Source organism: Nannospalax galili, unplaced genomic scaffold, assembly GCF_000622305.1.
Source record: "Nannospalax galili isolate Female #2095 unplaced genomic scaffold, S.galili_v1.0 scaffold3, whole genome shotgun sequence".
NCBI classification, from domain to species: domain Eukaryota; kingdom Metazoa; phylum Chordata; class Mammalia; order Rodentia; family Spalacidae; genus Nannospalax; species Nannospalax galili.
In genome coordinates this window covers 686,301-697,382 of record NW_008351466.1, presented here as the reverse complement: position 1 = coordinate 697,382, position 11,082 = coordinate 686,301, and positions in this window count along the sequence as shown.

Here is an 11,082-nt window from a genome sequence, read left to right as displayed (position 1 = left end):
GAAGCCACATGTGAGTCTTTAGTCAGATAGTGTCAGAGTGAGACTATAGAAGACAGGAAAGAGTCATAAAAACACCAATATTTTGTGTGGAATAGAGGAGCATCAGCTTGCAAGGGAAACAGGGAAAGAGAATCTAGAAACTGCTTTACAAAAGAATATTAGGAAAGGCCTCAGCTGGTGAAGGCAATGGCAGACTGTTTAAAAAATAAGGAGTCACTTATTAAGTAGCTGAAAGACCAAAAAAGATGTGGACTGGTGATACATATGGCACATTCAGAAACATGGAGGCCTTGAAGCATCTGTTGGGAGTCAATGATTGAAAATATAGCAGAGATAAGGGGTTCACCATATAACACATTTGCTAAGAAAGAGGAGGATCTGGGACCCAAAACAAACGTGGAGTATATGAGGCAAGGAAATTGTTTTAATTGAGAGGCTGTTCATAAGGCTATGTGAGCAGTCATGGTAAGTTTATGCTTGTTTTGTAGAAGAGGAGAACAAGTTCTCTTCTGACATTCCCCCACCATTTTTTTCTCTGTAAATGGAGTTTTGTCATATGCTTGTAGAGAGAAGAAGGAGAGGAGAGATTGAAAGAGAGTTTGAAGAGAATGGAGAAGGTTCAAGGAGTTGTAAGGGTGAGAACAGGGTGTTGGTTGGCCATAGAAATAAAGGACTACTCAGTAATCCTGCTGGCCCATTTCAGGTTGTCAATGGTAAATTTACTGTGAATCTCATTTTTTTTGTGAAGGGCTTTTCTAAGTGTAATAGTGTTTTATTTAATCTCCAGAGCAACCTAATGAGTGACATATTATTACTACCTCCTTTTCAAAATGATGAAATAGAGGTCCAGCAAACCTGTGTCATTTGTTTCAGGTCTAAAAACTAGGTTTGTAGCCAAGCATCACATCCAGATAATCATGTTCCAACACCTACAGTCTTAACCATTAAACTATGCTGTGTCCTAAAAATAAGTCATGGTTGTGCTTTACTATTGTTAAATATAGATCTACATAATCACATTTAATGACTGCACTGTATTTCTTTGTGTGAATGCAGCATGCATTATGTTGTGATCTGCGCATTTTTTTTTCTTCCAATAGGCACAAGCTGAGTTGCTGGAGAAGAATAAACGCAGCACACATTATGATGTGATCTAAGCATTTTTCTCCTAATAGGCACAAGCTGGGTTGCCGGAGAAGAATAAACTGTTGTGTGTTCCTTTGTCTCCTGTGCTGTGTAGGAAGAAAGCTCAGAAAGGCTGGCAGTTGTTTGCCTTTCTGGGCCTGATTAGAGGCTCTGTGTGAACTGAGCCTCAAAGTGTATTGGGCTCTGCTTCTTCCATAGAGAGCATCTCCATGGATTTGCAAATTGATTATATGCTTGACAGTCTGCTCAGTTAATTTCCCAGAAAATCTCTAGCTAGGATTCTGCATTCTGAAGACAGCTAGTAGTTAACACCACATCCATGGTCAGTATTAGAGATATGCAAAGGGACAGCAGCACTTGCTAGAGCAGAAAGAACACAAATGTACATACAACCTTGCACACTAGAGACCAAACACTCGTAAGTCCAACGCTTCCCAGGAGAGATTGATGAGAGAGAAAGTAGGCACCACTCACATACGTACCCAATGAGTGAATGATTCATTTGTTTTATTTTTGTGTGGTGCTAAGGAATGAACTCAGGACCTTACACATGCTAGGCAAGCACTCTACCACTGGGATACACCTCCAGCACAGGAAGATACATTATAGACTGCATGGATGAGTTATTTGGCAAGATCAGGCAGGATGTTGAAAGGTACAATCATGGCCTCGGCTAGTTGTGGTGGTATTCACCAGTAATTCCAGCACTCTGCAGGATCCTGAGTTTCGGGTTAGCCTGAGTTACATAGTGAGACTTGGTTTCAAAAACTGAAACCCATAATAACCATGGCCAAAGGCAAAACACTCATACACACAAAACAAAAATAAAATATTTTTTAAAAAACTCATGAGGCCAACAGCTTTCTGAAATAAAAGGGTTTGTTGGGCCACCGTAGAGTCTAACTAGTAAAAGATGTTTCCACAAACTATCAGAAGCTGTTCTAGTTTGTTTCTCCATTGTTGTGACAAAACACTCTGACCAATACCAACTTGGGGAGGAAAGGCGTTATTCAGCTTACATCTCTTGGGTCACAGTTCATTAGGGAGCTCAAGGTAGGAACTCAAGGCAGGAACCTGGAAGCAGGAGCTGGAGCACAGGCCATGGAGGATCACTGCTTACTGGCTTGTTCCCCTGGCCCCTGCTCAGCCTGCTTTCTTATGCAACATAGGCCCACCTGCCCAGGGGTGGCACCGCCCACAGTGGGCTGGGCCCTCTCATATCACTCAGCCATCAAGAAGATACCCTACAGACATGACCACAGGCCAGTCCAATGGAAGCAATTCCCCAACTGAGGCGCCCTCAACCCAGGTGTGTCAAGTTGACACTAAAGCTATCCAGCACAGAAGCAAAGATTGGCAGGCATTAGAAAGCTCTTTCTGATAAAGGGCTAGGAATATTTCAATAAACTTTGGGGAAGGAATGCACTATTTCCACTGAACATATATTGATTGTAGCTAAAGTGGGAAACAGCAAGATAGGAGGGCAGCCCGTAAAGATAACTAACTACTTATTGATTCTGGAATGGTTGATGATAACAGTCTAGAAAGTTTCAGGATGGTGACCGACTGTGATGGGATATAAGTCACATATTCAACATGAACAGTCTTCATATTGATTTCATCAGAATCTGTTAAATTATTAACTTCTCTTATCTTTCCCCCATCCATCCTAAGGCTTTGTGTCCAAATCTGGGACAAATTTGGGATTTTTTTTTGTTGTTGTTGTTGTTAAAATCTGGCTCTTTTTCAACAGGGGAAATTCCTAGCCAAAGGAAGATTTCTCCAAGACCAGCCTCAAGGGCTATTATAAAAATAAAATAAAATAAAAATAAAAAGAAATAAGTAAAAGCAGCTATTGATGGAACGAAAGTCTATTTGCTGTGTCTGGTATCAAGCTGAGAGTCCTTTCACAACTCCCTCCCACACTCCTGGGTTCAGATTTGTGAATGCAAAGCAGGTATATATCCCTGAGGTCATCAGGTTAGCAAGTGTGTCAGCACTGCAGCCTGCAGTCTGGGGAATTCCCCACTTAGGGACCTGCATTCAGATAAACCCAGATCCTTGACTACACCACCTGGAAGAATATGGAGATAAGTCAGAGTAAAGCAACATTATCGAGTTTACTGAGTAGAGAGAGATACGGGAGAGCACACACTTCAGATTTAAGCATGGTTGTTTAGAGAGAAGGATGGCTTTAGGTGTCTTGAGAGATAATGATTATTGTGAGATTCTGTGGCTTTCTAAGTCATATTGATCAAATATGGTCATGACAAGGTTTAATAATCAAGCAAAAATTTTAAATAAAGCTTAATAAAAATGGGAAAATGAGCTGGTTTACTTTTTTTTAATCTCAAAAGTTTCATAAATTGTGAGGTAGTTTCATGAGATACACTGTTTAGATTGAGGGATGAGAAACAGATTAATACAGTTAAGGCCATAAACTTCTGGCCTTAACGGCAGGTTGTTTTCAAAATCTTTATTTGAACCGCCTTTCAGAAAACAACATTATCTACGTGTAGGCAGTTTTGATTTTATCAGTAGCATAGGAGTTTCTAACTCCCAGTTTGATTCTAGAGTGAGGGGCTTCTTCCGGTCTCATGTGCACATAATTTTCCCTGTCATTCTATCCTACCTTTCGGGAAAGAGCCCACTGAGTAGGTTCTGGGCTAGGCTCTGCCTATCCTGGAACTCGTGTATGGACCCCATCATCCCCAACAGTGGTCCATGCAGACATGCACAGAACACACATCACATGGCTGCAGCCCTCTGATAGAGGTTAGGCTTCTGAAAGAAGAGACGAGTATACAGTAACATCTGGGCGTTACTGTGACATAATTGGTGATAAATTTCTTAGCCATATACTTATAAGAATGAGACACAGGTAACAGTGAAAAACAGAGAATGGAGATTTATTCAATGTAGCCACATTTGAAAGAGGAACAAATAAGGCCCAGTAAACCCCCATATCTTTTGATGAGTCCTGAGATAAAGTTTAGAGTTTTTTGTTCTGCATTTTTTTTTTTGAGACAGGATCTCATGCAGCCCAGGCTGGCCTCAAATTCACTCTGTACCTTAGTACGGTTTTGACCTTCCTATCCTCCTGCCCCTGCTTCTTGAGTGCTGACAGACATGTACTACCATGCTTAATTTATGCAGTGCTAGATTTGTGTATTCTAGGCAAGCAGTCTACCAACTGAGCTACATTCTCAGGGAGGTATAGGTTTAAACAAATAGTCAAAGGTATGCATGACTAAACAGTTTGGGTCAAAGTATGGTTCCATCCATCACTGACACATCTTTGTCTCATCTTGTAGTCTGTTCTGCAAGGTGGTCTGATAAATTGTCAGCACTATGTGAATCTCTTTCCTCGGAGGCAACACCCCAAATCTTCCCCTTGACTGGCACTAGGGCCCCAGTCTTTTCATTTTCTCAGCATGGAATTTCTTGGGAAAATTCCAATTTCTTGAGGTTTATTGCCTCAGTAATCTGATAGTTGAAGAGAGAGTCTCAAGGACCTCTTTGTAAATATCTTAACCCCTGTCGGTATGGTTACAAAAGACCGTAGTCATTTAGTAATGAACCATACCCTAAGTGCCAGACTGATAGCCTACCCTAGGCCAAGACTCCTCTTTTCTTATATACCTCCTTCACCCATGGGCACGCCTAACCCTAGCCTCCTTGTGTCTGCATAGGCTTTTAGCTCATGAGCAAAGACTCTGTAACACAAGGATGGAAGAAATGATATGGTCTAATAATATGCAGGATTTGGCTCAACCTTGACTAAAAGGCAGGTCCACACTAGGCAGGGCCCATCAGAGAGAACAGCCCATCCCATTCTCCCTATAAAAGCTTCTCAGACCTTACCTTACCTCTGTCACTCTTCCTTCAATGGTTTGAATGATGGTGTCTCCTCCAAAATTCATGTTTAAACCTAATTCCTTATCCAACAGTATTAAGAGATGTGCCCTTTGGGAGATGAAGTCACGAAGGCTCTGCACTCATAGGGATTAGCATTCTTACAAAACAGCAGGATGGAAGGAATGTTCTCTTGTCCTTTGTCCCTTCTGTCATTTTGGAGATTTGGTGTTCCTCCCTTCTGGAGGATGTGGCAACAAGGTATGGTCTTGGAAGTAGAGTGTAGTCCTTACCAAACACCAATTCCACTGGTACCTTAGTCTTGAATTTCTCAGCTTGCAAACCTATAAGATCTAAATTTCTTGGAGTTAGAGGGATGGCTCAGCAGTTAAGAGCACTGGCTGCACTTGTAGAAAATCTGGTTCAGTTTCCAGCATCTCCATGGCAGCTAACAACCCTATGTAACTCCAGTTCCAGGGAATCTGACACCCTCTTCTGGCCTTCACAGACACTGCATGCCTGTGGTGCACTTAAATCCATGCAGGCAAAATGCTCGTGCATATAAAATGTAAAAAAGATTTTTTTAAAAAAGGAAAAAAGAGAGCTGGGCGTGGTGGCACATGCCTTTAATCCCAGCACTCGGGACGCAGAGGCAGGTGAATCTCTGTGAGTTTGAGGACAGCCTGGTCTACATAGCCAGTTCCAGGCCAGCTGGGGCTACAGGGAGACCCTGTCTCAAAAAGACCAAAATTTTTTAAAAAAGGAAAAAAGAAATAAATTTCTCCTCCTCATAAACTTTTCCCCCATATGTTTTGTTATTATAGCATAAATGATCAAGATGCATTGTATGAAATTTGCAAAAATTAAATAAACTTTTTTTGTCTTTTTTTTGAGACAGGGTCTCCCTGTAGCCCTAGCTGGCCTGGAACTCACTATGTAGACCAGGTTGGCCTCGAACTCACAGAGATCCACCTGTCTCTGCCTCCCAAGTGCTGAGATTAAAGGCATGTACCACCATGCCTGGTTCAATAAACATTTTTCAAAAAAAAAAGGACTAAAATAGACATTTTCCTTTACCAAATATTTGGTCAAGCTTGTCAAACCCATCTGCTTAACTAGGTTATGATTTTGGCCTGCTGCCTTTGGTCTGTCATTAGAAAGTACACTATCTTGCTGAGTGATTCTAACAAGAATACCCCTACACTTTATATTTAATCATCCTTGATATCGGAACATGTTTCTCTCCTATCATTTATAACGAAATCTTTTGCCTGCCTTTACTGAAAATCCTATTAATTTTCTTTAGCAAAAATTTCCCCACCTTTTGTATCTCCATATAGTAAATTTCCCTGGTTTACTGATATCCCTTGCTCTGCTTTTGCCTGTATATCTCTAGCTTTCTTTGCTTAACTAAGAGTTGAATTCAATCTCTTACCCCTCTTGAAACAGTGTTAAATCCATTCCGCCTTACTGTTTTAAAAAGTGTTAGAATACTGTTTTCTCTCCTGCCCTGGCTTTTTTTTTTTTTTTAAGTTTTGTCTTTTGACTTTTTGCAACAAGGTTTCCTTGTAGTCCCAGCTGGCCTGGAACTCTCTATGTAGACTAGGCTGGCCTCGATCTTATAGAGATCCGCCTGCCCCTCCTCCTGTGTGCTGGGATTAAAGGCATGTGCCACCTCACCTGGCTACCCCCAGCTTTTTTGTGTGTGTATGTGTTATAATTGACAACTAAAACTAAATATATTCGAAGTGCAACTTGACTATATGACATATATACATTGTGAAGTGATTACCAGAATTAACACATCTGTCACCTCACATAGTTATTTTGTTTGTGCACATGTGGCAAGGGTACTTAAGATCAATTCTCTTAACCAATTTTAAGTATACTGTACATTATTACTGTACTGGTTGGTTTTCTGACATAATTTTTAGTTTTGGACTGGAAGGCATGGTTCTAGCTCAGAATCCTTTTTAAATGTATATTTTTATTGGATTTTAGTGTATTTTATATAAAAAATCTTAATCAGATGCCTCTTGATGCAAGTTCACCTACTGGAGTCTAGTCAGCCTATCTAGAGTCATTCCCTCAAAGGCTATCAGCTCTCCCTCACCCCACAGTAATCAGTTGCCAATAGTCCCTTGACTAAAGTTGGGGCCGGCTGCCCATATCCCTAGTTCTGTGCTGGGTTTCTGTTTGATTGAGTCTTCATGGGTATTGTGCATGCTGTCACCATTGCTGAAAGTTCATATGAGCAACTTCTTAAGTTCTCAGAGGCCTAAAAGACTCTATTTCCTCATGCATCAACCCAGGCTCTTACATTCCTTCCGCCTCCTCTTTGGCAATGGTCCCTGAACCATGGGTAGGTGAGGTTTAATATAGGAATCCTATCTAGGGACACATACTCTGTAGTCTTTTTTATTCTCTATACCTTGGCCAGTTGTGGCCATTCATCACACTCTGTTGCATGAGAAAGCTTTGTTAGTGAGAGTTGATGAATGCATTAGTATTCTCTCTACCTTATTCCACTATATTTCGTGAGCCTTAGGTATAGAGTTTCCAATGTAGATGTGTCACTTAGGGATGGGCATCTCTTGGACACATATTCTCTGTGTGTGTCCAGTTGTGGAATTCTGTAATAGTCTCCATCTTTTGCAAAAAGAAACTTCTTTGATGAGTGGTGAATGGTATACTTGTCTGTAAATATAAGGATTCAAATTTAGCATACAGTAAGAGATTTCATTTGTCTAGAGATATGTGAGAGATAGGTCTCTCTCTAGGCTCTATGACCTCTCCAGCCATGTGTATTTGGCTATTTTACAGTGCCACCCATGAGTTCTCTCCCATTGAGAGGGCTTTAAACCCAATTAGATAGTTGTTGATTGTCCCAAAGATAAAAGTGTCACTACTGCACCACTACAGTTTGTTATATTGGTCATTATTGTGGTTATTAGGCTTTGAAGCTGGGGTTGGACCATTGATTGATTTTCTCCATTAGCAGTTTGCATAGTATCTTCTAGAACTATGAGAGCTAGCTTTCAGGGAGGAGGCTTCCAGGTCACTTCCAACTCCACTGTTCCAAGTCCTGTGTTCGAATTATGAAGAGCAGTAGGCTCTTACCTTCAAGTTCTGGGAGATAATCAAGGGCTGTGGCAATAGGCTTTGTTATTTTGGGAGTCTCTTGGACTATCCTGATAAACAAATTAAAGGGAAGTTTCACCTGCCTGGAACTGTGTTTCTTGTTATAAAGTCTTCAGGTACACATGTGCTCATGTTTAGATATTGTATGTGTATTTTTCAGTAGGTTTTTGAGCTAGTACATTTCCCTCTGGTTTTTCACACTACCTAAGCTTTATCTGTCTCTCCTCTCTTTCTCCCTGTCTAACCTTCCTCCTCCCTCCCCAGGTAAAATACTCCCATTTTCCCCTTCATAATATTTATCTCCTGTTACCCCTCTCTGGAGCTCCTTCTTCCCATTTACCCCCATGGTTATTGCATGTCCTTCCCTCCTCTCTTCCCATTTGAATACTCTCTTTTCTCCCTTGGTAACATCTGTTTCCTACTATCCCCCCTCTCAGGCTTTTTCTTTCCCTTTCCCTTTGTGGTTGATTTCAATTTTCTCTGCTCCTGCAGTTACATCAAGATATATACTCACATATAACAATTTTGTGCTAAGATTCACAAATGAGTGAGAACATACATCGCTTGTTTTTCTTAGTCTGCATTACTTCGATTAGTTCTACCCATCTACCTGCAAATTTCATGATTTCATCTTCCTTTACTACTGAGTAGTACTCCATTGTACTCTTCCTAACCACACCATTATCTCTTTCTTAAAGAAAGCCCTGGGTTGGGAGTGTGGCTTAGTGCTAGGGTTGTTGCCTACCAAGTTTGAGGCTCTTGTTTTGATCTCTAGCACTGAGGAAAAGGGGAGATTATTGAATATTCAGACCTCCTAACATGCTGGGATTGAATGTTCACAGGGCATGGACTCCACATATACATACATAATGTTACTACATCATCATATCAACTACATGAATGAATGTTAACACATGATTTTAGAGAAGAACAAAACTAGTCTCAAGAGAGGTATGAACAGTTTTGTCATTGATAAAGAAGCAGGTTGTTAGAGATTACAGAGGGGTGGAAGAATGAAGTTAGTTTTTCAGTAAAAGACAAACTGAATAAAGAGCTCGAATGTACATTCTAGTTGCACAAATGGTATTTATCATTATAAAGTCTCATTGGTCTCCTTGGCAAGAATTTGCTCCTCCAGCACCATTTGCAGGTTCCCTGTCCACCCCTTTCTAGTCTGTGCAAGGAGTAGAGGACAAGGTGGATCCAGGGTAGCCTCTGGAAGAGGAAAGCTTAATACTTGGTTTAGACAGATAAGAGGATTCCAAGTAGAAGGAACTAGAGGCACAAATGACTCTAGGTGACTGCAAAAGATACTTTGACAATAAACCATACTAGCCTGAACTAAAGAGAAGTGGACAGTGCTGGATTTTCCAGTAGGCAGACTAGATGGATTTAACTACATTTCCATTCTGACTTCATCAGTGCTTTTACCAAACCATTTTCACCAAACTAGAGCAATGATACATTTATGTCCACAATCTATTTGACTCTTCATGGGGATGTGAATTTAAAGCACTACAGATATGTATGTACCAAGTTTTATTATGGGCTTTTTCAAGTACACATAAATACAGAATTGTAACACATGTCCTATTCTCACCAACCAACTTCAACCACTATCAACTGATAGCCAATCTTAATTTATTAGTTATTTATTTTTAATTATGTATATGCCTCTCTCTCTCTCTCTCTCAATCTCTCTCTCTCTCTGGCTGTGTAGATATGAGTGCAGGGACTGCAGAGGCCAGGAACATTGGATCCTCTTGAAGGTGGAGTTACAGACAGTTGTGGGCCACCTGACATGAATGCTGGGAACTGACCTTGGGTCCTTTGCAACAGCTATGTACCCACCTAACCACTCTGCCATCTCTTCAGACCTGCCACTCTAATTTAAATATTTTTTAATTTATTATTTTTATTTTATATGTATGCATGTATTGCCTGCATGTAGGTAAGTGCACATGTGTTATGTAATGCCCGCGGAAGACAGAAGAAGCTGTCGGATTCCCTGGAACTGGAGTTATGGACAGTTGTTAGTTGCCATGTGGGTGCTGGGATTCAAACCCAGGTCTACTCTAATTTAATTCCTCTATATTGTATGCTTCTTTGCCAGATACAGAGGTGCATGCTTGTAATTGAGAGGTTATAGTAGGAGGGTCATGAGTTAAAATCCATAATTTCAATATTATTATCACTCACAAAAATTAATAATATTCCTCAATGTTATCAAATCTCCACTTAGTTTTCTAATTTTCTTACATATTTGTTTGAAACAGAGAAAATAAGATCTATTCATTCTGTTTCAATGATACTTCAGTCTCTTCTAATTTATTGGTTCCCCACCTCTCTGTATTATTTTAAAGCTATGATTCAAATTTCTTTGTTGGAAAAAACATCAGGCTGGGCCAGGTGTGGTGGCATATGCCTGTAATCCTAGTACTTGGGAGTCAGAGGTAGAAGTGCATCTCTGTGAGATCGAGGACAGACTGTCTACAGGGCGGGTTCTAGTCCATCAGGAGCTACAGGGAGACACTGTCTCAAAAAGAAAGAGAAAGAAAGAAAGAAAGAAAGAAAGAAAGAAAGAAAGAAGAAAGACCTAGGCTGTTTAACCTGTAAAATCCACCCCCCCATACACATTGTGAATTTTGCTGATTATATCTCTGTGCTGTTAATAGAACTCTCTGTTCCCTGTATTGCCTGAAAACTAGTAGATCTAGAGGTTTATACTCATTCAGGTTGGGTTTAGGCAAGAGTATTTCACAAGTGTCATGTACATTTTCACAAGGAGGTACAGGTATGGCTGATTGAGTCTCTTTTTTGTGATCTTAGCAGTCATCAGTGATCACTGCCTGTATCCATTATTTCATCAAGGGTTTATAAGATGGCAGTATTCCAATTATGTAATTTCTTCTTTATTTCATACTTGGAAAATATCTATAT